Here is a 26646-nt window from a genome sequence, read left to right as displayed (position 1 = left end):
CACGAGCTTGCCAGGAGTCGAACCTAGAATCTTCTGATCCGTAGTCAGACGCGTTATCCATTGCGCCACAAGCCCAATAATAAATTCACCCGATACTAAATTCACCCTAACTCTGCTCTAATTGGTCAATTCTGGATATTTGGTAGCGGACGGTAATATGATTGGTTATTATGGTTATTAGGCGCATCAGATTTGCGGACATTGAGGGGATTCAAATCATCTGGGCCAGGCGCCCGGTTAGGGTGTTTGGCACCGGGTGAATTTTGGAATCGAACTGCTTCCCGGGCGTGAGCACCGTTCAAAGCCAACGGCGAAAGTCGCTCAAAACAAAAGTGACGTAATTATGTATGTCGAGTAATGAGTAGGATTCAGTGTTTTCACCTGCAAAAGTGATTGTTTTATTTGTTGAAAACGCACAATCGGCCTTCCCAATGAAAACGACTTAGAAAATTCAAACATATATTTCATGGAAAAGTTATGTTGAATGTTTCTGGAACACGCACTATGCTGCCTTGGTTGACAACATGATCGAGCGGTGAGGGCCCTCCTCGCCGATAAAGCGTAACAAACTTAACATTTATAAATATTTCTATGAACATGCCAAGATTGAACAACTGAGACATAAACTGAACAAGTTCCACAGACATGTGACTAACATAAATGGAATAACGTGTCCCTGAACAAAGGGGGGTCAAAATCAAAAGTAACAGTCAGTATCTGGTGTGGCCACCAGCTGCATTAAGAACTTCAGTGCATCTCCTCCTCATGGACTGCACCAGATTTGCCAGTTCTTGCTGTGAGATGTTACCCCACTCTTCCACCAAGGCAACTGCAAGTTCCCGGACATTTCTGGGGGGAATGGCCCTAGCCCTCACCCTCCGATCCAACAGGTCCCAGACGTGCTCAATGGGATTGAGATGCGGGTTCTTCGCTGGCCATGGCAGAACACTGACATTCCTGTCTTGCAGGAAATCACACACAGAACGAGCAGTATGGCTGGTGGCATTGTCATGCTGGAGGGTCACGTCAGGATGAGCCTGCAGGAAGGGTACCACATGAGGGGGGAGGATGTCTTCCTTGTAACACACAGCATTGAGATTGCCTGCAATGACAAGCTCAGTCTGATGATGCTTGTGACACACCGCCCCAGACCAGGACGTACCCTCCACCTCCATCCCGCTCCAGAGTACAGGCCTCGGTGTAACACTCATTCCTTCGACAATATACGCATATCCGACCATCACCCCTGGTGAGACAAAACCGCAACTCGTCAATGAAGAGCACTTTTTGACAGTCCTGTCTGGTCCAGCAAAGGTGGGTTTGTGCCCACGCAGATGAGCAGGGACCCTGGGCATCTTTCTTTTGGTGTTTTTCCGAGTCAGTAGAAAGGCCTCTTTAGTGTCCTAAGTTTTCAAAACTTCTTAATTGCCTACCATCTGTAAGCTGTTAGTGTCTCAATGATGTTCCACATATGCATGTTCATTAATTGTTTATGGTTCATTGAACACGCATGGGAAACAGTGTTTAATCCCATTAAAATGAAGATCTGTGAAGTTATTTGTATTTTTACAAATTATCTTTGAAAGACAAGGTCCTGAAAAAGTTCCTTTTTTTGATGGGTTTATGAGGTATACATTAATGGCGCATGTAGGCAAAGACACTCAGCACAAATTGAAAAGATATCGCTCATTTCCAAATCTCACTCAGACATAGACAAAATGCACGAGCTTGCCAGGAGTCGAACCTAGAATCTTCTGATCCGTAGTCAGACGCGTTATCCATTGCGCCACAAGCCCAATACTAAATTCACCCGATACTAAATTCACCCTAACTCTGCTCTAATTGGTCAATTCTGGATATTTGGTAGCGGACGGTAATATGATTGGTTATTATGGTTATTAGGCGCATCAGATTTGCGGACATTGAGGGGATTCAAATCATCTGGGCCAGGCGCCCGGTTAGGGTGTTTGGCACCGGGTGAAATTTGGAATGGAACTGCTTCCCGGGCGTGAGCACCGTTCAAAGCCAACGGCGAAAGTCGCTCAAAACAAAAGTGACGTAATTATGTATGTCGAGTAATGAGTAGGATTCAGTGTTTTCACCTGCAAAAGTGATTGTTTTATTTGTTGAAAACGCGCAATCGGCCTTCCCAATGAAAACGACTTAGAAAATTCAAACATATATTTCATGGAAAAGTTATGTTGAATGTTTCTGGAACACGCACTATGCTGCCTTGGTTGACAACATGATCGAGCGGTGAGGGCCCTCCTCGCCGATAAAGCGTAACAAACTTAACATTTATAAATATTTCTATGAACATGCCAAGATTGAACAACTGAGACATAAACTGAACAAGTTCCACAGACATGTGACTAACATAAATGGAATAACGTGTCCCTGAACAAAGGGGGGTCAAAATCAAAAGTAACAGTCAGTATCTGGTGTGGCCACCAGCTGCATTAAGAACTTCAGTGCATCTCCTCCTCATGGACTGCACCAGATTTGCCAGTTCTTGCTGTGAGATGTTACCCCACTCTTCCACCAAGGCAACTGCAAGTTCCCGGACATTTCTGGGGGGAATGGCCCTAGCCCTCACCCTCCGATCCAACAGGTCCCAGACGTGCTCAATGGGATTGAGATGCGGGTTCTTCGCTGGCCATGGCAGAACACTGACATTCCTGTCTTGCAGGAAATCACACACAGAACGAGCAGTATGGCTGGTGGCATTGTCATGCTGGAGGGTCACGTCAGGATGAGCCTGCAGGAAGGGTACCACATGAGGGGGGAGGATGTCTTCCTTGTAACACACAGCATTGAGATTGCCTGCAATGACAAGCTCAGTCTGATGATGCTTGTGACACACCGCCCCAGACCAGGACGTACCCTCCACCTCCATCCCGCTCCAGAGTACAGGCCTCGGTGTAACACTCATTCCTTCGACAATATACGCATATCCGACCATCACCCCTGGTGAGACAAAACCGCAACTCGTCAATGAAGAGCACTTTTTGACAGTCCTGTCTGGTCCAGCAAAGGTGGGTTTGTGCCCACGCAGATGAGCAGGGACCCTGGGCATCTTTCTTTTGGTGTTTTTCCGAGTCAGTAGAAAGGCCTCTTTAGTGTCCTAAGTTTTCAAAACTTCTTAATTGCCTACCATCTGTAAGCTGTTAGTGTCTCAATGATGTTCCACATATGCATGTTCATTAATTGTTTATGGTTCATTGAACACGCATGGGAAACAGTGTTTAATCCCATTAAAATGAAGATCTGTGAAGTTATTTGTATTTTTACAAATTATCTTTGAAAGACAAGGTCCTGAAAAAGTTCCTTTTTTTGATGGGTTTATGAGGTATACATTAATGGCGCATGTAGGCAAAGACACTCAGCACAAATTGAAAAGATATCGCTCATTTCCAAATCTCACTCAGACATAGACAAAATGCACGAGCTTGCCAGGAGTCGAACCTAGAATCTTCTGATCCGTAGTCAGACGCGTTATCCATTGCGCCACAAGCCCGATACTAAATTCACCCGATACTAAATTCACCCTAACTCTGCTCTAATTGGTCAATTCTGGATATTTGGTAGCGGACGGTAATATGATTGGTTATTATGGTTATTAGGCGCATCAGATTTGCGGACATTGAGGGGATTCAAATCATCTGGGCCAGGCGCCCGGTTAGGGTGTTTGGCACCGGGTGAAATTTGGAATGGAACTGCTTCCCGGGCGTGAGCACCGTTCAAAGCCAACGGCGAAAGTCGCTCAAAACAAAAGTGACGTAATTATGTATGTCGAGTAATGAGTAGGATTCAGTGTTTTCACCTGCAAAAGTGATTGTTTTATTTGTTGAAAACGCGCAATCGGCCTTCCCAATGAAAACGACTTAGAAAATTCAAACATATATTTCATGGAAAAGTTATGTTGAATGTTTCTGGAACACGCACTATGCTGCCTTGGTTGACAACATGATCGAGCGGTGAGGGCCCTCCTCGCCGATAAAGCGTAACAAACTTAACATTTATAAATATTTCTATGAACATGCCAAGATTGAACAACTGAGACATAAACTGAACAAGTTCCACAGACATGTGACTAACATAAATGGAATAACGTGTCCCTGAACAAAGGGGGGTCAAAATCAAAAGTAACAGTCAGTATCTGGTGTGGCCACCAGCTGCATTAAGAACTTCAGTGCATCTCCTCCTCATGGACTGCACCAGATTTGCCAGTTCTTGCTGTGAGATGTTACCCCACTCTTCCACCAAGGCAACTGCAAGTTCCCGGACATTTCTGGGGGGAATGGCCCTAGCCCTCACCCTCCGATCCAACAGGTCCCAGACGTGCTCAATGGGATTGAGATGCGGGTTCTTCGCTGGCCATGGCAGAACACTGACATTCCTGTCTTGCAGGAAATCACACACAGAACGAGCAGTATGGCTGGTGGCATTGTCATGCTGGAGGGTCACGTCAGGATGAGCCTGCAGGAAGGGTACCACATGAGGGGGGAGGATGTCTTCCTTGTAACACACAGCATTGAGATTGCCTGCAATGACAAGCTCAGTCTGATGATGCTTGTGACACACCGCCCCAGACCAGGACGTACCCTCCACCTCCATCCCGCTCCAGAGTACAGGCCTCGGTGTAACACTCATTCCTTCGACAATATACGCATATCCGACCATCACCCCTGGTGAGACAAAACCGCAACTCGTCAATGAAGAGCACTTTTTGACAGTCCTGTCTGGTCCAGCAAAGGTGGGTTTGTGCCCACGCAGATGAGCAGGGACCCTGGGCATCTTTCTTTTGGTGTTTTTCCGAGTCAGTAGAAAGGCCTCTTTAGTGTCCTAAGTTTTCAAAACTTCTTAATTGCCTACCATCTGTAAGCTGTTAGTGTCTCAATGATGTTCCACATATGCATGTTCATTAATTGTTTATGGTTCATTGAACACGCATGGGAAACAGTGTTTAATCCCATTAAAATGAAGATCTGTGAAGTTATTTGTATTTTTACAAATTATCTTTGAAAGACAAGGTCCTGAAAAAGTTCCTTTTTTTGATGGGTTTATGAGGTATACATTAATGGCGCATGTAGGCAAAGACACTCAGCACAAATTGAAAAGATATCGCTCATTTCCAAATCTCACTCAGACATAGACAAAATGCACGAGCTTGCCAGGAGTCGAACCTAGAATCTTCTGATCCGTAGTCAGACGCGTTATCCATTGCGCCACAAGCCCGATACTAAATTCACCCGATACTAAATTCACCCTAACTCTGCTCTAATTGGTCAATTCTGGATATTTGGTAGCGGACGGTAATATGATTGGTTATTATGGTTATTAGGCGCATCAGATTTGCGGACATTGAGGGGATTCAAATCATCTGGGCCAGGCGCCCGGTTAGGGTGTTTGGCACCGGGTGAAATTTGGAATGGAACTGCTTCCCGGGCGTGAGCACCGTTCAAAGCCAACGGCGAAAGTCGCTCAAAACAAAAGTGACGTAATTATGTATGTCGAGTAATGAGTAGGATTCAGTGTTTTCACCTGCAAAAGTGATTGTTTTATTTGTTGAAAACGCGCAATCGGCCTTCCCAATGAAAACGACTTAGAAAATTCAAACATATATTTCATGGAAAAGTTATGTTGAATGTTTCTGGAACACGCACTATGCTGCCTTGGTTGACAACATGATCGAGCGGTGAGGGCCCTCCTCGCCGATAAAGCGTAACAAACTTAACATTTATAAATATTTCTATGAACATGCCAAGATTGAACAACTGAGACATAAACTGAACAAGTTCCACAGACATGTGACTAACATAAATGGAATAACGTGTCCCTGAACAAAGGGGGGTCAAAATCAAAAGTAACAGTCAGTATCTGGTGTGGCCACCAGCTGCATTAAGAACTTCAGTGCATCTCCTCCTCATGGACTGCACCAGATTTGCCAGTTCTTGCTGTGAGATGTTACCCCACTCTTCCACCAAGGCAACTGCAAGTTCCCGGACATTTCTGGGGGGAATGGCCCTAGCCCTCACCCTCCGATCCAACAGGTCCCAGACGTGCTCAATGGGATTGAGATGCGGGTTCTTCGCTGGCCATGGCAGAACACTGACATTCCTGTCTTGCAGGAAATCACACACAGAACGAGCAGTATGGCTGGTGGCATTGTCATGCTGGAGGGTCACGTCAGGATGAGCCTGCAGGAAGGGTACCACATGAGGGGGGAGGATGTCTTCCTTGTAACACACAGCATTGAGATTGCCTGCAATGACAAGCTCAGTCTGATGATGCTTGTGACACACCGCCCCAGACCAGGACGTACCCTCCACCTCCATCCCACTCCAGAGTACAGGCCTCGGTGTAACACTCATTCCTTCGACAATATACGCATATCCGACCATCACCCCTGGTGAGACAAAACCGCAACTCGTCAATGAAGAGCACTTTTTGACAGTCCTGTCTGGTCCAGCAAAGGTGGGTTTGTGCCCACGCAGATGAGCAGGGACCCTGGGCATCTTTCTTTTGGTGTTTTTCCGAGTCAGTAGAAAGGCCTCTTTAGTGTCCTAAGTTTTCAAAACTTCTTAATTGCCTACCATCTGTAAGCTGTTAGTGTCTCAATGATGTTCCACATATGCATGTTCATTAATTGTTTATGGTTCATTGAACACGCATGGGAAACAGTGTTTAATCCCATTAAAATGAAGATCTGTGAAGTTATTTGTATTTTTACAAATTATCTTTGAAAGACAAGGTCCTGAAAAAGTTCCTTTTTTTGATGGGTTTATGAGGTATACATTAATGGCGCATGTATGCAAAGACACTCAGCACAAATTGAAAAGATATCGCTCATTTCCAAATCTCACTCAGACATAGACAAAATGCACGAGCTTGCCAGGAGTCGAACCTAGAATCTTCTGATCCGTAGTCAGACGCGTTATCCATTGCGCCACAAGCCCGATACTAAATTCACCCGATACTAAATTCACCCTAACTCTGCTCTAATTGGTCAATTCTGGATATTTGGTAGCGGACGGTAATATGATTGGTTATTATGGTTATTAGGCGCATCAGATTTGCGGACATTGAGGGGATTCAAATCATCTGGGCCAGGCGCCCGGTTAGGGTGTTTGGCACCGGGTGAAATTTGGAATGGAACTGCTTCCCGGGCGTGAGCACCGTTCAAAGCCAACAGCGAAAGTCGCTCAAAACAAAAGTGACGTAATTATGTATGTCGAGTAATGAGTAGGATTCAGTGTTTTCACCTGCAAAAGTGATTGTTTTATTTGTTGAAAACGCGCAATCGGCCTTCCCAATGAAAACGACTTAGAAAATTCAAACATATATTTCATGGAAAAGTTATGTTGAATGTTTCTGGAACACGCACTATGCTGCCTTGGTTGACAACATGATCGAGCGGTGAGGGCCCTCCTCGCCGATAAAGCGTAACAAACTTAACATTTATAAATATTTCTATGAACATGCCAAGATTGAACAACTGAGACATAAACTGAACAAGTTCCACAGACATGTGACTAACATAAATGGAATAACGTGTCCCTGAACAAAGGGGGGTCAAAATCAAAAGTAACAGTCAGTATCTGGTGTGGCCACCAGCTGCATTAAGAACTTCAGTGCATCTCCTCCTCATGGACTGCACCAGATTTGCCAGTTCTTGCTGTGAGATGTTACCCCACTCTTCCACCAAGGCAACTGCAAGTTCCCGGACATTTCTGGGGGGAATGGCCCTAGCCCTCACCCTCCGATCCAACAGGTCCCAGACGTGCTCAATGGGATTGAGATGCGGGTTCTTCGCTGGCCATGGCAGAACACTGACATTCCTGTCTTGCAGGAAATCACACACAGAACGAGCAGTATGGCTGGTGGCATTGTCATGCTGGAGGGTCACGTCAGGATGAGCCTGCAGGAAGGGTACCACATGAGGGGGGAGGATGTCTTCCTTGTAACACACAGCATTGAGATTGCCTGCAATGACAAGCTCAGTCTGATGATGCTTGTGACACACCGCCCCAGACCAGGACGTACCCTCCACCTCCATCCCACTCCAGAGTACAGGCCTCGGTGTAACACTCATTCCTTCGACAATATACGCATATCCGACCATCACCCCTGGTGAGACAAAACCGCAACTCGTCAATGAAGAGCACTTTTTGACAGTCCTGTCTGGTCCAGCAAAGGTGGGTTTGTGCCCACGCAGATGAGCAGGGACCCTGGGCATCTTTCTTTTGGTGTTTTTCCGAGTCAGTAGAAAGGCCTCTTTAGTGTCCTAAGTTTTCAAAACTTCTTAATTGCCTACCATCTGTAAGCTGTTAGTGTCTCAATGATGTTCCACATATGCATGTTCATTAATTGTTTATGGTTCATTGAACACGCATGGGAAACAGTGTTTAATCCCATTAAAATGAAGATCTGTGAAGTTATTTGTATTTTTACAAATTATCTTTGAAAGACAAGGTCCTGAAAAAGTTCATTTTTTTGATGGGTTTATGAGGTATACATTAATGGCGCATGTATGCAAAGACACTCAGCACAAATTGAAAAGATATCGCTCATTTCCAAATCTCACTCAGACATAGACAAAATGCACGAGCTTGCCAGGAGTCGAACCTAGAATCTTCTGATCCGTAGTCAGACGCGTTATCCATTGCGCCACAAGCCCGATACTAAATTCACCCGATACTAAATTCACCCTAACTCTGCTCTAATTGGTCAATTCTGGATATTTGGTAGCGGACGGTAATATGATTGGTTATTATGGTTATTAGGCGCATCAGATTTGCGGACATTGAGGGGATTCAAATCATCTGGGCCAGGCGCCCGGTTAGGGTGTTTGGCACCGGGTGAAATTTGGAATGGAACTGCTTCCCGGGCGTGAGCACCGTTCAAAGCCAACAGCGAAAGTCGCTCAAAACAAAAGTGACGTAATTATGTATGTCGAGTAATGAGTAGGATTCAGTGTTTTCACCTGCAAAAGTGATTGTTTTATTTGTTGAAAACGCGCAATCGGCCTTCCCAATGAAAACGACTTAGAAAATTCAAACATATATTTCATGGAAAAGTTATGTTGAATGTTTCTGGAACACGCACTATGCTGCCTTGGTTGACAACATGATCGAGCGGTGAGGGCCCTCCTCGCCGATAAAGCGTAACAAACTTAACATTTATAAATATTTCTATGAACATGCCAAGATTGAACAACTGAGACATAAACTGAACAAGTTCCACAGACATGTGACTAACATAAATGGAATAACGTGTCCCTGAACAAAGGGGGGTCAAAATCAAAAGTAACAGTCAGTATCTGGTGTGGCCACCAGCTGCATTAAGAACTTCAGTGCATCTCCTCCTCATGGACTGCACCAGATTTGCCAGTTCTTGCTGTGAGATGTTACCCCACTCTTCCACCAAGGCAACTGCAAGTTCCCGGACATTTCTGGGGGGAATGGCCCTAGCCCTCACCCTCCGATCCAACAGGTCCCAGACGTGCTCAATGGGATTGAGATGCGGGTTCTTCGCTGGCCATGGCAGAACACTGACATTCCTGTCTTGCAGGAAATCACACACAGAACGAGCAGTATGGCTGGTGGCATTGTCATGCTGGAGGGTCACGTCAGGATGAGCCTGCAGGAAGGGTACCACATGAGGGGGGAGGATGTCTTCCTTGTAACACACAGCATTGAGATTGCCTGCAATGACAAGCTCAGTCTGATGATGCTTGTGACACACCGCCCCAGACCAGGACGTACCCTCCACCTCCATCCCACTCCAGAGTACAGGCCTCGGTGTAACACTCATTCCTTCGACAATATACGCATATCCGACCATCACCCCTGGTGAGACAAAACCGCAACTCGTCAATGAAGAGCACTTTTTGACAGTCCTGTCTGGTCCAGCAAAGGTGGGTTTGTGCCCACGCAGATGAGCAGGGACCCTGGGCATCTTTCTTTTGGTGTTTTTCCGAGTCAGTAGAAAGGCCTCTTTAGTGTCCTAAGTTTTCAAAACTTCTTAATTGCCTACCATCTGTAAGCTGTTAGTGTCTCAATGATGTTCCACATATGCATGTTCATTAATTGTTTATGGTTCATTGAACACGCATGGGAAACAGTGTTTAATCCCATTAAAATGAAGATCTGTGAAGTTATTTGTATTTTTACAAATTATCTTTGAAAGACAAGGTCCTGAAAAAGTTCATTTTTTTGATGGGTTTATGAGGTATACATTAATGGCGCATGTATGCAAAGACACTCAGCACAAATTGAAAAGATATCGCTCATTTCCAAATCTCACTCAGACATAGACAAAATGCACGAGCTTGCCAGGAGTCGAACCTAGAATCTTCTGATCCGTAGTCAGACGCGTTATCCATTGCGCCACAAGCCCGATAATAAATTCACCCGATACTAAATTCACCCTAACTCTGCTCTAATTGGTCAATTCTGGATATTTGGTAGCGGACGGTAATATGATTGGTTATTATGGTTATTAGGCGCATCAGATTTGCGGACATTGAGGGGATTCAAATCATCTGGGCCAGGCGCCCGGTTAGGGTGTTTGGCACCGGGTGAAATTTGGAATGGAACTGCTTCCCGGGCGTGAGCACCGTTCAAAGCCAACAGCGAAAGTCGCTCAAAACAAAAGTGACGTAATTATGTATGTCGAGTAATGAGTAGGATTCAGTGTTTTCACCTGCAAAAGTGATTGTTTTATTTGTTGAAAACGCGCAATCGGCCTTCCCAATGAAAACGACTTAGAAAATTCAAACATATATTTCATGGAAAAGTTATGTTGAATGTTTCTGGAACACGCACTATGCTGCCTTGGTTGACAACATGATCGAGCGGTGAGGGCCCTCCTCGCCGATAAAGCGTAACAAACTTAACATTTATAAATATTTCTATGAACATGCCAAGATTGAACAACTGAGACATAAACTGAACAAGTTCCACAGACATGTGACTAACATAAATGGAATAACGTGTCCCTGAACAAAGGGGGGTCAAAATCAAAAGTAACAGTCAGTATCTGGTGTGGCCACCAGCTGCATTAAGAACTTCAGTGCATCTCCTCCTCATGGACTGCACCAGATTTGCCAGTTCTTGCTGTGAGATGTTACCCCACTCTTCCACCAAGGCAACTGCAAGTTCCCGGACATTTCTGGGGGGAATGGCCCTAGCCCTCACCCTCCGATCCAACAGGTCCCAGACGTGCTCAATGGGATTGAGATGCGGGTTCTTCGCTGGCCATGGCAGAACACTGACATTCCTGTCTTGCAGGAAATCACACACAGAACGAGCAGTATGGCTGGTGGCATTGTCATGCTGGAGGGTCACGTCAGGATGAGCCTGCAGGAAGGGTACCACATGAGGGGGGAGGATGTCTTCCTTGTAACACACAGCATTGAGATTGCCTGCAATGACAAGCTCAGTCTGATGATGCTTGTGACACACCGCCCCAGACCAGGACGTACCCTCCACCTCCATCCCACTCCAGAGTACAGGCCTCGGTGTAACACTCATTCCTTCGACAATATACGCATATCCGACCATCACCCCTGGTGAGACAAAACCGCAACTCGTCAATGAAGAGCACTTTTTGACAGTCCTGTCTGGTCCAGCAAAGGTGGGTTTGTGCCCACGCAGATGAGCAGGGACCCTGGGCATCTTTCTTTTGGTGTTTTTCCGAGTCAGTAGAAAGGCCTCTTTAGTGTCCTAAGTTTTCAAAACTTCTTAATTGCCTACCATCTGTAAGCTGTTAGTGTCTCAATGATGTTCCACATATGCATGTTCATTAATTGTTTATGGTTCATTGAACACGCATGGGAAACAGTGTTTAATCCCATTAAAATGAAGATCTGTGAAGTTATTTGTATTTTTACAAATTATCTTTGAAAGACAAGGTCCTGAAAAAGTTCATTTTTTTGATGGGTTTATGAGGTATACATTAATGGCGCATGTATGCAAAGACACTCAGCACAAATTGAAAAGATATCGCTCATTTCCAAATCTCACTCAGACATAGACAAAATGCACGAGCTTGCCAGGAGTCGAACCTAGAATCTTCTGATCCGTAGTCAGACGCGTTATCCATTGCGCCACAAGCCCGATAATAAATTCACCCGATACTAAATTCACCCTAACTCTGCTCTAATTGGTCAATTCTGGATATTTGGTAGCGGACGGTAATATGATTGGTTATTATGGTTATTAGGCGCATCAGATTTGCGGACATTGAGGGGATTCAAATCATCTGGGCCAGGCGCCCGGTTAGGGTGTTTGGCACCGGGTGAAATTTGGAATGGAACTGCTTCCCGGGCGTGAGCACCGTTCAAAGCCAACAGCGAAAGTCGCTCAAAACAAAAGTGACGTAATTATGTATGTCGAGTAATGAGTAGGATTCAGTGTTTTCACCTGCAAAAGTGATTGTTTTATTTGTTGAAAACGCGCAATCGGCCTTCCCAATGAAAACGACTTAGAAAATTCAAACATATATTTCATGGAAAAGTTATGTTGAATGTTTCTGGAACACGCACTATGCTGCCTTGGTTGACAACATGATCGAGCGGTGAGGGCCCTCCTCGCCGATAAAGCGTAACAAACTTAACATTTATAAATATTTCTATGAACATGCCAAGATTGAACAACTGAGACATAAACTGAACAAGTTCCACAGACATGTGACTAACATAAATGGAATAACGTGTCCCTGAACAAAGGGGGGTCAAAATCAAAAGTAACAGTCAGTATCTGGTGTGGCCACCAGCTGCATTAAGAACTTCAGTGCATCTCCTCCTCATGGACTGCACCAGATTTGCCAGTTCTTGCTGTGAGATGTTACCCCACTCTTCCACCAAGGCAACTGCAAGTTCCCGGACATTTCTGGGGGGAATGGCCCTAGCCCTCACCCTCCGATCCAACAGGTCCCAGACGTGCTCAATGGGATTGAGATGCGGGTTCTTCGCTGGCCATGGCAGAACACTGACATTCCTGTCTTGCAGGAAATCACACACAGAACGAGCAGTATGGCTGGTGGCATTGTCATGCTGGAGGGTCACGTCAGGATGAGCCTGCAGGAAGGGTACCACATGAGGGGGGAGGATGTCTTCCTTGTAACACACAGCATTGAGATTGCCTGCAATGACAAGCTCAGTCTGATGATGCTTGTGACACACCGCCCCAGACCAGGACGTACCCTCCACCTCCATCCCACTCCAGAGTACAGGCCTCGGTGTAACACTCATTCCTTCGACAATATACGCATATCCGACCATCACCCCTGGTGAGACAAAACCGCAACTCGTCAATGAAGAGCACTTTTTGACAGTCCTGTCTGGTCCAGCAAAGGTGGGTTTGTGCCCACGCAGATGAGCAGGGACCCTGGGCATCTTTCTTTTGGTGTTTTTCCGAGTCAGTAGAAAGGCCTCTTTAGTGTCCTAAGTTTTCAAAACTTCTTAATTGCCTACCATCTGTAAGCTGTTAGTGTCTCAATGATGTTCCACATATGCATGTTCATTAATTGTTTATGGTTCATTGAACACGCATGGGAAACAGTGTTTAATCCCATTAAAATGAAGATCTGTGAAGTTATTTGTATTTTTACAAATTATCTTTGAAAGACAAGGTCCTGAAAAAGTTCATTTTTTTGATGGGTTTATGAGGTATACATTAATGGCGCATGTATGCAAAGACACTCAGCACAAATTGAAAAGATATCGCTCATTTCCAAATCTCACTCAGACATAGACAAAATGCACGAGCTTGCCAGGAGTCGAACCTAGAATCTTCTGATCCGTAGTCAGACGCGTTATCCATTGCGCCACAAGCCCGATAATAAATTCACCCGATACTAAATTCACCCTAACTCTGCTCTAATTGGTCAATTCTGGATATTTGGTAGCGGACGGTAATATGATTGGTTATTATGGTTATTAGGCGCATCAGATTTGCGGACATTGAGGGGATTCAAATCATCTGGGCCAGGCGCCCGGTTAGGGTGTTTGGCACCGGGTGAAATTTGGAATGGAACTGCTTCCCGGGCGTGAGCACCGTTCAAAGCCAACAGCGAAAGTCGCTCAAAACAAAAGTGACGTAATTATGTATGTCGAGTAATGAGTAGGATTCAGTGTTTTCACCTGCAAAAGTGATTGTTTTATTTGTTGAAAACGCGCAATCGGCCTTCCCAATGAAAACGACTTAGAAAATTCAAACATATATTTCATGGAAAAGTTATGTTGAATGTTTCTGGAACACGCACTATGCTGCCTTGGTTGACAACATGATCGAGCGGTGAGGGCCCTCCTCGCCGATAAAGCGTAACAAACTTAACATTTATAAATATTTCTATGAACATGCCAAGATTGAACAACTGAGACATAAACTGAACAAGTTCCACAGACATGTGACTAACATAAATGGAATAACGTGTCCCTGAACAAAGGGGGGTCAAAATCAAAAGTAACAGTCAGTATCTGGTGTGGCCACCAGCTGCATTAAGAACTTCAGTGCATCTCCTCCTCATGGACTGCACCAGATTTGCCAGTTCTTGCTGTGAGATGTTACCCCACTCTTCCACCAAGGCAACTGCAAGTTCCCGGACATTTCTGGGGGGAATGGCCCTAGCCCTCACCCTCCGATCCAACAGGTCCCAGACGTGCTCAATGGGATTGAGATGCGGGTTCTTCGCTGGCCATGGCAGAACACTGACATTCCTGTCTTGCAGGAAATCACACACAGAACGAGCAGTATGGCTGGTGGCATTGTCATGCTGGAGGGTCACGTCAGGATGAGCCTGCAGGAAGGGTACCACATGAGGGGGGAGGATGTCTTCCTTGTAACACACAGCATTGAGATTGCCTGCAATGACAAGCTCAGTCTGATGATGCTTGTGACACACCGCCCCAGACCAGGACGTACCCTCCACCTCCATCCCACTCCAGAGTACAGGCCTCGGTGTAACACTCATTCCTTCGACAATATACGCATATCCGACCATCACCCCTGGTGAGACAAAACCGCAACTCGTCAATGAAGAGCACTTTTTGACAGTCCTGTCTGGTCCAGCAAAGGTGGGTTTGTGCCCACGCAGATGAGCAGGGACCCTGGGCATCTTTCTTTTGGTGTTTTTCCGAGTCAGTAGAAAGGCCTCTTTAGTGTCCTAAGTTTTCAAAACTTCTTAATTGCCTACCATCTGTAAGCTGTTAGTGTCTCAATGATGTTCCACATATGCATGTTCATTAATTGTTTATGGTTCATTGAACACGCATGGGAAACAGTGTTTAATCCCATTAAAATGAAGATCTGTGAAGTTATTTGTATTTTTACAAATTATCTTTGAAAGACAAGGTCCTGAAAAAGTTCATTTTTTTGATGGGTTTATGAGGTATACATTAATGGCGCATGTATGCAAAGACACTCAGCACAAATTGAAAAGATATCGCTCATTTCCAAATCTCACTCAGACATAGACAAAATGCACGAGCTTGCCAGGAGTCGAACCTAGAATCTTCTGATCCGTAGTCAGACGCGTTATCCATTGCGCCACAAGCCCGATAATAAATTCACCCGATACTAAATTCACCCTAACTCTGCTCTAATTGGTCAATTCTGGATATTTGGTAGCGGACGGTAATATGATTGGTTATTATGGTTATTAGGCGCATCAGATTTGCGGACATTGAGGGGATTCAAATCATCTGGGCCAGGCGCCCGGTTAGGGTGTTTGGCACCGGGTGAAATTTGGAATGGAACTGCTTCCCGGGCGTGAGCACCGTTCAAAGCCAACGGCGAAAGTCGCTCAAAACAAAAGTGACGTAATTATGTATGTCGAGTAATGAGTAGGATTCAGTGTTTTCACCTGCAAAAGTGATTGTTTTATTTGTTGAAAACGCGCAATCGGCCTTCCCAATGAAAACGACTTAGAAAATTCAAACATATATTTCATGGAAAAGTTATGTTGAATGTTTCTGGAACACGCACTATGCTGCCTTGGTTGACAACATGATCGAGCGGTGAGGGCCCTCCTCGCCGATAAAGCGTAACAAACTTAACATTTATAAATATTTCTATGAACATGCCAAGATTGAACAACTGAGACATAAACTGAACAAGTTCCACAGACATGTGACTAACATAAATGGAATAACGTGTCCCTGAACAAAGGGGGGTCAAAATCAAAAGTAACAGTCAGTATCTGGTGTGGCCACCAGCTGCATTAAGAACTTCAGTGCATCTCCTCCTCATGGACTGCACCAGATTTGCCAGTTCTTGCTGTGAGATGTTACCCCACTCTTCCACCAAGGCAACTGCAAGTTCCCGGACATTTCTGGGGGGAATGGCCCTAGCCCTCACCCTCCGATCCAACAGGTCCCAGACGTGCTCAATGGGATTGAGATGCGGGTTCTTCGCTGGCCATGGCAGAACACTGACATTCCTGTCTTGCAGGAAATCACACACAGAACGAGCAGTATGGCTGGTGGCATTGTCATGCTGGAGGGTCACGTCAGGATGAGCCTGCAGGAAGGGTACCACATGAGGGGGGAGGATGTCTTCCTTGTAACACACAGCATTGAGATTGCCTGCAATGACAAGCTCAGTCTGATGATGCTTGTGACACACCGCCCCAGACCAGGACGTACCCTCCACCTCCATCCCACTCCAGAGTACAGGCCTCGGTGTAACACTCATTCCTTCGACAATATACGCATATCCGACCATCACCCCTGGTGAGACAAAACCGCAACTCGTCAATGAAGAGCACTTTTTGACAGTCCTGTCTGGTCCAGCAAAGGTGGGTTTGTGCCCACGCAGATGAGCAGGGACCCTGGGCATCTTTCTTTTGGTGTTTTTCCGAGTCAGTAGAAAGGCCTCTTTAGTGTCCTAAGTTTTCAAAACTTCTTAATTGCCTACCATCTGTAAGCTGTTAGTGTCTCAATGATGTTCCACATATGCATGTTCATTAATTGTTTATGGTTCATTGAACACGCATGGGAAACAGTGTTTAATCCCATTAAAATGAAGATCTGTGAAGTTATTTGTATTTTTACAAATTATCTTTGAAAGACAAGGTCCTGAAAAAGTTCATTTTTTTGATGGGTTTATGAGGTATACATTAATGGCGCATGTATGCAAAGACACTCAGCACAAATTGAAAAGATATCGCTCATTTCCAAATCTCACTCAGACATAGACAAAATGCACGAGCTTGCCAGGAGTCGAACCTAGAATCTTCTGATCCGTAGTCAGACGCGTTATCCATTGCGCCACAAGCCCGATAATAAATTCACCCGATACTAAATTCACCCTAACTCTGCTCTAATTGGTCAATTCTGGATATTTGGTAGCGGACGGTAATATGATTGGTTATTATGGTTATTAGGCGCATCAGATTTGCGGACATTGAGGGGATTCAAATCATCTGGGCCAGGCGCCCGGTTAGGGTGTTTGGCACCGGGTGAAATTTGGAATGGAACTGCTTCCCGGGCGTGAGCACCGTTCAAAGCCAACAGCGAAAGTCGCTCAAAACAAAAGTGACGTAATTATGTATGTCGAGTAATGAGTAGGATTCAGTGTTTTCACCTGCAAAAGTGATTGTTTTATTTGTTGAAAACGCGCAATCGGCCTTCCCAATGAAAACGACTTAGAAAATTCAAACATATATTTCATGGAAAAGTTATGTTGAATGTTTCTGGAACACGCACTATGCTGCCTTGGTTGACAACATGATCGAGCGGTGAGGGCCCTCCTCGCCGATAAAGCGTAACAAACTTAACATTTATAAATATTTCTATGAACATGCCAAGATTGAACAACTGAGACATAAACTGAACAAGTTCCACAGACATGTGACTAACATAAATGGAATAACGTGTCCCTGAACAAAGGGGGGTCAAAATCAAAAGTAACAGTCAGTATCTGGTGTGGCCACCAGCTGCATTAAGAACTTCAGTGCATCTCCTCCTCATGGACTGCACCAGATTTGCCAGTTCTTGCTGTGAGATGTTACCCCACTCTTCCACCAAGGCAACTGCAAGTTCCCGGACATTTCTGGGGGGAATGGCCCTAGCCCTCACCCTCCGATCCAACAGGTCCCAGACGTGCTCAATGGGATTGAGATGCGGGTTCTTCGCTGGCCATGGCAGAACACTGACATTCCTGTCTTGCAGGAAATCACACACAGAACGAGCAGTATGGCTGGTGGCATTGTCATGCTGGAGGGTCACGTCAGGATGAGCCTGCAGGAAGGGTACCACATGAGGGGGGAGGATGTCTTCCTTGTAACACACAGCATTGAGATTGCCTGCAATGACAAGCTCAGTCTGATGATGCTTGTGACACACCGCCCCAGACCAGGACGTACCCTCCACCTCCATCCCACTCCAGAGTACAGGCCTCGGTGTAACACTCATTCCTTCGACAATATACGCATATCCGACCATCACCCCTGGTGAGACAAAACCGCAACTCGTCAATGAAGAGCACTTTTTGACAGTCCTGTCTGGTCCAGCAAAGGTGGGTTTGTGCCCACGCAGATGAGCAGGGACCCTGGGCATCTTTCTTTTGGTGTTTTTCCGAGTCAGTAGAAAGGCCTCTTTAGTGTCCTAAGTTTTCAAAACTTCTTAATTGCCTACCATCTGTAAGCTGTTAGTGTCTCAATGATGTTCCACATATGCATGTTCATTAATTGTTTATGGTTCATTGAACACGCATGGGAAACAGTGTTTAATCCCATTAAAATGAAGATCTGTGAAGTTATTTGTATTTTTACAAATTATCTTTGAAAGACAAGGTCCTGAAAAAGTTCATTTTTTTGATGGGTTTATGAGGTATACATTAATGGCGCATGTATGCAAAGACACTCAGCACAAATTGAAAAGATATCGCTCATTTCCAAATCTCACTCAGACATAGACAAAATGCACGAGCTTGCCAGGAGTCGAACCTAGAATCTTCTGATCCGTAGTCAGACGCGTTATCCATTGCGCCACAAGCCCGATAATAAATTCACCCGATACTAAATTCACCCTAACTCTGCTCTAATTGGTCAATTCTGGATATTTGGTAGCGGACGGTAATATGATTGGTTATTATGGTTATTAGGCGCATCAGATTTGCGGACATTGAGGGGATTCAAATCATCTGGGCCAGGCGCCCGGTTAGGGTGTTTGGCACCGGGTGAAATTTGGAATGGAACTGCTTCCCGGGCGTGAGCACCGTTCAAAGCCAACAGCGAAAGTCGCTCAAAACAAAAGTGACGTAATTATGTATGTCGAGTAATGAGTAGGATTCAGTGTTTTCACCTGCAAAAGTGATTGTTTTATTTGTTGAAAACGCGCAATCGGCCTTCCCAATGAAAACGACTTAGAAAATTCAAACATATATTTCATGGAAAAGTTATGTTGAATGTTTCTGGAACACGCACTATGCTGCCTTGGTTGACAACATGATCGAGCGGTGAGGGCCCTCCTCGCCGATAAAGCGTAACAAACTTAACATTTATAAATATTTCTATGAACATGCCAAGATTGAACAACTGAGACATAAACTGAACAAGTTCCACAGACATGTGACTAACATAAATGGAATAACGTGTCCCTGAACAAAGGGGGGTCAAAATCAAAAGTAACAGTCAGTATCTGGTGTGGCCACCAGCTGCATTAAGAACTTCAGTGCATCTCCTCCTCATGGACTGCACCAGATTTGCCAGTTCTTGCTGTGAGATGTTACCCCACTCTTCCACCAAGGCAACTGCAAGTTCCCGGACATTTCTGGGGGGAATGGCCCTAGCCCTCACCCTCCGATCCAACAGGTCCCAGACGTGCTCAATGGGATTGAGATGCGGGTTCTTCGCTGGCCATGGCAGAACACTGACATTCCTGTCTTGCAGGAAATCACACACAGAACGAGCAGTATGGCTGGTGGCATTGTCATGCTGGAGGGTCACGTCAGGATGAGCCTGCAGGAAGGGTACCACATGAGGGGGGAGGATGTCTTCCTTGTAACACACAGCATTGAGATTGCCTGCAATGACAAGCTCAGTCTGATGATGCTTGTGACACACCGCCCCAGACCAGGACGTACCCTCCACCTCCATCCCACTCCAGAGTACAGGCCTCGGTGTAACACTCATTCCTTCGACAATATACGCATATCCGACCATCACCCCTGGTGAGACAAAACCGCAACTCGTCAATGAAGAGCACTTTTTGACAGTCCTGTCTGGTCCAGCAAAGGTGGGTTTGTGCCCACGCAGATGAGCAGGGACCCTGGGCATCTTTCTTTTGGTGTTTTTCCGAGTCAGTAGAAAGGCCTCTTTAGTGTCCTAAGTTTTCAAAACTTCTTAATTGCCTACCATCTGTAAGCTGTTAGTGTCTCAATGATGTTCCACATATGCATGTTCATTCATTGTTTATGGTTCATTGAACACGCATGGGAAACAGTGTTTAATCCCATTAAAATGAAGATCTGTGAAGTTATTTGTATTTTTACAAATTATCTTTGAAAGACAAGGTCCTGAAAAAGTTCATTTTTTTGATGGGTTTATGAGGTATACATTAATGGCGCATGTATGCAAAGACACTCAGCACAAATTGAAAAGATATCGCTCATTTCCAAATCTCACTCAGACATAGACAAAATGCACGAGCTTGCCAGGAGTCGAACCTAGAATCTTCTGATCCGTAGTCAGACGCGTTATCCATTGCGCCACAAGCCCGATAATAAATTCATCCGATACTAAATTCACCCTAACTCTGCTCTAATTGGTCAATTCTGGATATTTGGTAGCGGACGGTAATATGATTGGTTATTATGGTTATTAGGCGCATCAGATTTGCGGACATTGAGGGGATTCAAATCATCTGGGCCAGGCGCCCGGTTAGGGTGTTTGGCACCGGGTGAAATTTGGAATGGAACTGCTTCCCGGGCGTGAGCACCGTTCAAAGCCAACGGCGAAAGTCGCTCAAAACAAAAGTGACGTAATTATGTATGTCGAGTAATGAGTAGGATTCAGTGTTTTCACCTGCAAAAGTGATTGTTTTATTTGTTGAAAACGCGCAATCGGCCTTCCCAATGAAAACGACTTAGAAAATTCAAACATATATTTCATGGAAAAGTTATGTTGAATGTTTCTGGAACACGCACTATGCTGCCTTGGTTGACAACATGATCGAGCGGTGAGGGCCCTCCTCGCCGATAAAGCGTAACAAACTTAACATTTATAAATATTTCTATGAACATGCCAAGATTGAACAACTGAGACATAAACTGAACAAGTTCCACAGACATGTGACTAACATAAATGGAATAACGTGTCCCTGAACAAAGGGGGGTCAAAATCAAAAGTAACAGTCAGTATCTGGTGTGGCCACCAGCTGCATTAAGAACTTCAGTGCATCTCCTCCTCATGGACTGCACCAGATTTGCCAGTTCTTGCTGTGAGATGTTACCCCACTCTTCCACCAAGGCAACTGCAAGTTCCCGGACATTTCTGGGGGGAATGGCCCTAGCCCTCACCCTCCGATCCAACAGGTCCCAGACGTGCTCAATGGGATTGAGATGCGGGTTCTTCGCTGGCCATGGCAGAACACTGACATTCCTGTCTTGCAGGAAATCACACACAGAACGAGCAGTATGGCTGGTGGCATTGTCATGCTGGAGGGTCACGTCAGGATGAGCCTGCAGGAAGGGTACCACATGAGGGGGGAGGATGTCTTCCTTGTAACACACAGCATTGAGATTGCCTGCAATGACAAGCTCAGTCTGATGATGCTTGTGACACACCGCCCCAGACCAGGACGTACCCTCCACCTCCATCCCACTCCAGAGTACAGGCCTCGGTGTAACACTCATTCCTTCGACAATATACGCATATCCGACCATCACCCCTGGTGAGACAAAACCGCAACTCGTCAATGAAGAGCACTTTTTGACAGTCCTGTCTGGTCCAGCAAAGGTGGGTTTGTGCCCACGCAGATGAGCAGGGACCCTGGGCATCTTTCTTTTGGTGTTTTTCCGAGTCAGTAGAAAGGCCTCTTTAGTGTCCTAAGTTTTCAAAACTTCTTAATTGCCTACCATCTGTAAGCTGTTAGTGTCTCAATGATGTTCCACATATGCATGTTCATTCATTGTTTATGGTTCATTGAACACGCATGGGAAACAGTGTTAAATCCCATTAAAATGAAGATCTGTGAAGTTATTTGTATTTTTACAAATTATCTTTGAAAGACAAGGTCCTGAAAAAGTTCATTTTTTTGATGGGTTTATGAGGTATACATTAATGGCGCATGTATGCAAAGACACTCAGCACAAATTGAAAAGATATCGCTCATTTCCAAATCTCACTCAGACATAGACAAAATGCACGAGCTTGCCAGGAGTCGAACCTAGAATCTTCTGATCCGTAGTCAGACGCGTTATCCATTGCGCCACAAGCCCGATAATAAATTCAACCGATACTAAATTCACCCTAACTCTGCTCTAATTGGTCAATTCTGGATATTTGGTAGCGGACGGTAATATGATTGGTTATTATGGTTATTAGGCGCATCAGATTTGCGGACATTGAGGGGATTCAAATCATCTGGGCCAGGCGCCCGGTTAGGGTGTTTGGCACCGGGTGAAATTTGGAATGGAACTGCTTCCCGGGCGTGAGCACCGTTCAAAGCCAACGGCGAAAGTCGCTCAAAACAAAAGTGACGTAATTATGTATGTCGAGTAATGAGTAGGATTCAGTGTTTTCACCTGCAAAAGTGATTGTTTTATTTGTTGAAAACGCGCAATCGGCCTTCCCAATGAAAACGACTTAGAAAATTCAAACATATATTTCATGGAAAAGTTATGTTGAATGTTTCTGGAACACGCACTATGCTGCCTTGGTTGACAACATGATCGAGCGGTGAGGGCCCTCCTCGCCGATAAAGCGTAACAAACTTAACATTTATAAATATTTCTATGAACATGCCAAGATTGAACAACTGAGACATAAACTGAACAAGTTCCACAGACATGTGACTAACATAAATGGAATAACGTGTCCCTGAACAAAGGGGGGTCAAAATCAAATGTAACAGTCAGTATCTGGTGTGGCCACCAGCTGCATTAAGAACTTCAGTGCATCTCCTCCTCATGGACTGCACCAGATTTGCCAGTTCTTGCTGTGAGATGTTACCCCACTCTTCCACCAAGGCAACTGCAAGTTCCCGGACATTTCTGGGGGGAATGGCCCTAGCCCTCACCCTCCGATCCAACAGGTCCCAGACGTGCTCAATGGGATTGAGATGCGGGTTCTTCACTGGCCATGGCAGAACACTGACATTCCTGTCTTGCAGGAAATCACACACAGAACGAGCAGTATGGCTGGTGGCATTGTCATGCTGGAGGGTCACGTCAGGATGAGCCTGCAGGAAGGGTACCACATGAGGGGGGAGGATGTCTTCCTTGTAACACACAGCATTGAGATTGCCTGCAATGACAAGCTCAGTCTGATGATGCTTGTGACACACCGCCCCAGACCAGGACGTACCCTCCACCTCCATCCCACTCCAGAGTACAGGCCTCGGTGTAACACTCATTCCTTCGACAATATACGCATATCCGACCATCACCCCTGGTGAGACAAAACCGCAACTCGTCAATGAAGAGCACTTTTTGACAGTCCTGTCTGGTCCAGCAAAGGTGGGTTTGTGCCCACGCAGATGAGCAGGGACCCTGGGCATCTTTCTTTTGGTGTTTTTCCGAGTCAGTAGAAAGGCCTCTTTAGTGTCCTAAGTTTTCAAAACTTCTTAATTGCCTACCATCTGTAAGCTGTTAGTGTCTCAATGATGTTCCACATATGCATGTTCATTAATTGTTTATGGTTCATTGAACACGCATGGGAAACAGTGTTTAATCCCATTAAAATGAAGATCTGTGAAGTTATTTGTATTTTTACAAATTATCTTTGAAAGACAAGGTCCTGAAAAAGTTCATTTTTTTGATGGGTTTATGAGGTATACATTAATGGCGCATGTATGCAAAGACACTCAGCACAAATTGAAAAGATATCGCTCATTTCCAAATCTCACTCAGACATAGACAAAATGCACGAGCTTGCCAGGAGTCGAACCTAGAATCTTCTGATCCGTAGTCAGACGCGTTATCCATTGCACCACAAGCCCATGTATATCCAGTAGAGCCACCGTACCTGTCCTCCTTACTACAGGTTTAGATAGCTGGCTAGACTAACTACTAATCTAAGAATTGACATGGGTAAACTGCTGATGCACAATCAACTGGTTTATTTGACTATTCTTACTCTCAATAGTAAGAGACCCTGACTAAATAAATAACCCATTGGTTTGTATCTTTCAATTTTCTCCAACTACAGTATCTGTTTTCCAACCTAATTTATATAAAAAGATGTATAAAAAATCTTGACAATCATGAATTTTTACTAAGATTCAAATGTTATACAGATATTGTCAAATGGTTGCAAATAAGTAATTAGAAATATAACATTTTGTACAAATTAGGATTCACAACCTGTGTAAACAAAGTCATATTCATACATTTTAGAAAAATATTCTGCCCCGGGGCCACTTTTCATTTGTCCTGTTATGCCTAACATCTAACTGGAGCCTTTTCCATCTAAATTCTTACTGACTCCCAATAGGCATGGGAATTGATGGGCACACTGCATCAGAGATAAATTAATAATTTGCAGCATCCCAAGAATTTGTTGGCCACACAGTATTTTCACACACCAAGCTCCACACAACAGCCATAGCCTTGGTAAGCAGACTGGGTGCTAAAACTACAGCCGAGCCGACAGTGTTTGAGCATCATCCTCTGTCCCCAGGATTCATTCACAGGCCTCCCTCTCCCTCTTTAATGAGACCCCTGCTATTTGTCTGACACCAGACTGGATCAGATGGCCCAGCACACAGTAGGACTGCTCACCCTGTCCCAGTTGTGTCTGAGGGAAACTAGATCCTATCCTGGACAAACTGTCCCCCTGGTTTCCCCAGAGAGCTTTGTCCCAGAGATAGCTCGGTGCTATGAAGCGACTGTGCATCTGAAGCAGGCCCCAAACAAAACAGCCTACCTACCCCCTTATGGGCTGCAGTGTTCAGGCATAAGACCAATCTGCAGAACAGGACACTGATTAGACAGGGACCATGGTTACACTTCACATGGCCCTCACAGCCCTGTATACTGATACCCTGATTACAGCTACTTACATATTTTAATTGGGAGTTTCAGCGCATAACTGGTGTGGCAGAAATGGTGAGAAGTCATGTGAAGATTGGAATGCAGAGAGCAGTGTCAGGGAGGCTGCAGGCAATTACCTCTGCTCTCAGTGCTGAGGAAGTACAAAGGTAGACGGGTCTACAATTTTACTAGAGCCGTGGCTACCTTGGGGCTGTGTGATATAGAAAATAGTGTTCCAACATAATGAGAAATATGTCATTAGCTGTAAGGAAAAAACCTTGGGAGATAATATAATAGTATCTCCTCTATTGGATGCTGCTGAGAAATGTCCCCATCACTTCAAACAATCCAAACTAGAGAGACTAAATTATCCACAGAAACCACTGCCAATGTAAGGAAATTTGCTTGATTTTTTATATTTGTTTTACAATACAAAACATTAACATACGAAAGACAACATTTAGACGCACATGAACATCACTGACATCACACCTGCCCAGCCCGACCAACTCTGTCAATATTTAGATAATGAACCATATGCTTTTTCTATCGTCTTAATGGAGGATTGGTTTATTTCAAGATAATTAACGAGAAGACTATCGTCCAACCCATTGGGTATCTCACTGCAACCTCATGACAGGTCTTGAAATATGATCAAACTGATTAAAAGTACATTTACATTAATACTTTTGACAGCCAACTTTCTAACTCCGCCCATTACTTCTGGACTGTTGCATTCCCAAAAGGTGTGGATTATTGAGCCATTGTTAGTTTTACACTTAAGACATGACTCTCCTTCTGTTGTATAATTAGTGAATTTTGTCTCTTGTATTATATATTAGTTTACAAATTGCATGGATTTTATTTTTTCTACATTGGTCAGTGCAAAATAGCTTTTTTAATTGTGTCATGGAAGTACATATGTCCTACTACCAAATAATTTACTGTTTCTATACATTTTAGGTTTCCATGTTATTATCAGTGCATTCTGAAAAGCTATTCAAGGATTGTTCAATAAGATGTATTTTTTGCTAGTGAAAGTGGTTCTTGTAGAATCCATTTCAGTTTCTTCCATATTGTTATAGTGTTCTTAACTATGAAGTTGTTAATGTTCTTAGCTCTATCCTTTGAAAAATAGACATGTGAAAAGATTCTGGGGGTGTGCATGCACATCTTCAATATGTACCCATTGTTCCTTTTGAGTGCATTTAACAATGTCTCAAGTAAAAGCCTTGGGTGGGGAGTTGATGCAATTCCAAGTCTGGGAGGTTAAAACCACCCTCAGATTTAGGGAGATGTAAAACTTTTATGTTTATGAGCTTGATTTCCATAGACGCTAGCCCAGTTAAGCTGTGTGATATCTTGAAGTGGGCCTTTTGGTTTGCTCATCCTCTGAAAGTGACATAGAACAAACCAACCATGGAATGATTTCTCAGATATTATT

General features: G+C 44.7%; 15 non-coding genes across 15 annotated transcripts; all 15 read right to left on the bottom strand.

Annotated features, from left to right (window-relative positions):
* Positions 1 to 2: 2 nt before the first annotated feature.
* Positions 3 to 75, bottom strand: trnar-acg (transfer RNA arginine (anticodon ACG)). The gene has a single exon. It is a non-coding gene; the product is annotated as a tRNA-Arg (tRNA).
* Positions 76 to 1723: 1648 nt separating this feature from the next.
* On the bottom strand, positions 1724 to 1796 carry trnar-acg (transfer RNA arginine (anticodon ACG)). Its single transcript has one exon. It is a non-coding gene; the product is annotated as a tRNA-Arg (tRNA).
* Positions 1797 to 3444: 1648 nt separating this feature from the next.
* trnar-acg (transfer RNA arginine (anticodon ACG)) lies at positions 3445 to 3517 on the bottom strand. The gene has a single exon. It is a non-coding gene; the product is annotated as a tRNA-Arg (tRNA).
* Positions 3518 to 5165: 1648 nt separating this feature from the next.
* On the bottom strand, positions 5166 to 5238 carry trnar-acg (transfer RNA arginine (anticodon ACG)). The gene has a single exon. It is a non-coding gene; the product is annotated as a tRNA-Arg (tRNA).
* A 1648-nt stretch (positions 5239 to 6886) lies between these two features.
* Positions 6887 to 6959, bottom strand: trnar-acg (transfer RNA arginine (anticodon ACG)). The gene has a single exon. It is a non-coding gene; the product is annotated as a tRNA-Arg (tRNA).
* Positions 6960 to 8607: 1648 nt separating this feature from the next.
* trnar-acg (transfer RNA arginine (anticodon ACG)) lies at positions 8608 to 8680 on the bottom strand. The gene has a single exon. It is a non-coding gene; the product is annotated as a tRNA-Arg (tRNA).
* A 1648-nt stretch (positions 8681 to 10328) lies between these two features.
* On the bottom strand, positions 10329 to 10401 carry trnar-acg (transfer RNA arginine (anticodon ACG)). Its single transcript has one exon. It is a non-coding gene; the product is annotated as a tRNA-Arg (tRNA).
* Positions 10402 to 12049: 1648 nt separating this feature from the next.
* Positions 12050 to 12122, bottom strand: trnar-acg (transfer RNA arginine (anticodon ACG)). Its single transcript has one exon. It is a non-coding gene; the product is annotated as a tRNA-Arg (tRNA).
* A 1648-nt stretch (positions 12123 to 13770) lies between these two features.
* On the bottom strand, positions 13771 to 13843 carry trnar-acg (transfer RNA arginine (anticodon ACG)). The gene has a single exon. It is a non-coding gene; the product is annotated as a tRNA-Arg (tRNA).
* A 1648-nt stretch (positions 13844 to 15491) lies between these two features.
* Positions 15492 to 15564, bottom strand: trnar-acg (transfer RNA arginine (anticodon ACG)). Its single transcript has one exon. It is a non-coding gene; the product is annotated as a tRNA-Arg (tRNA).
* A 1648-nt stretch (positions 15565 to 17212) lies between these two features.
* On the bottom strand, positions 17213 to 17285 carry trnar-acg (transfer RNA arginine (anticodon ACG)). The gene has a single exon. It is a non-coding gene; the product is annotated as a tRNA-Arg (tRNA).
* Positions 17286 to 18933: 1648 nt separating this feature from the next.
* Positions 18934 to 19006, bottom strand: trnar-acg (transfer RNA arginine (anticodon ACG)). Its single transcript has one exon. It is a non-coding gene; the product is annotated as a tRNA-Arg (tRNA).
* A 1648-nt stretch (positions 19007 to 20654) lies between these two features.
* On the bottom strand, positions 20655 to 20727 carry trnar-acg (transfer RNA arginine (anticodon ACG)). The gene has a single exon. It is a non-coding gene; the product is annotated as a tRNA-Arg (tRNA).
* Positions 20728 to 22375: 1648 nt separating this feature from the next.
* Positions 22376 to 22448, bottom strand: trnar-acg (transfer RNA arginine (anticodon ACG)). The gene has a single exon. It is a non-coding gene; the product is annotated as a tRNA-Arg (tRNA).
* A 1648-nt stretch (positions 22449 to 24096) lies between these two features.
* trnar-acg (transfer RNA arginine (anticodon ACG)) lies at positions 24097 to 24169 on the bottom strand. Its single transcript has one exon. It is a non-coding gene; the product is annotated as a tRNA-Arg (tRNA).
* Between the last annotated feature and the right edge of the window lie 2477 nt (positions 24170 to 26646).

Source organism: Oncorhynchus kisutch, linkage group LG8, assembly GCF_002021735.2.
Source record: "Oncorhynchus kisutch isolate 150728-3 linkage group LG8, Okis_V2, whole genome shotgun sequence".
NCBI classification, from domain to species: Eukaryota; Metazoa; Chordata; class Actinopteri; order Salmoniformes; family Salmonidae; genus Oncorhynchus; species Oncorhynchus kisutch.
Note: the sequence above shows the minus strand (reverse complement) of the source record. Positions and strands in the feature narration are given on the sequence as shown.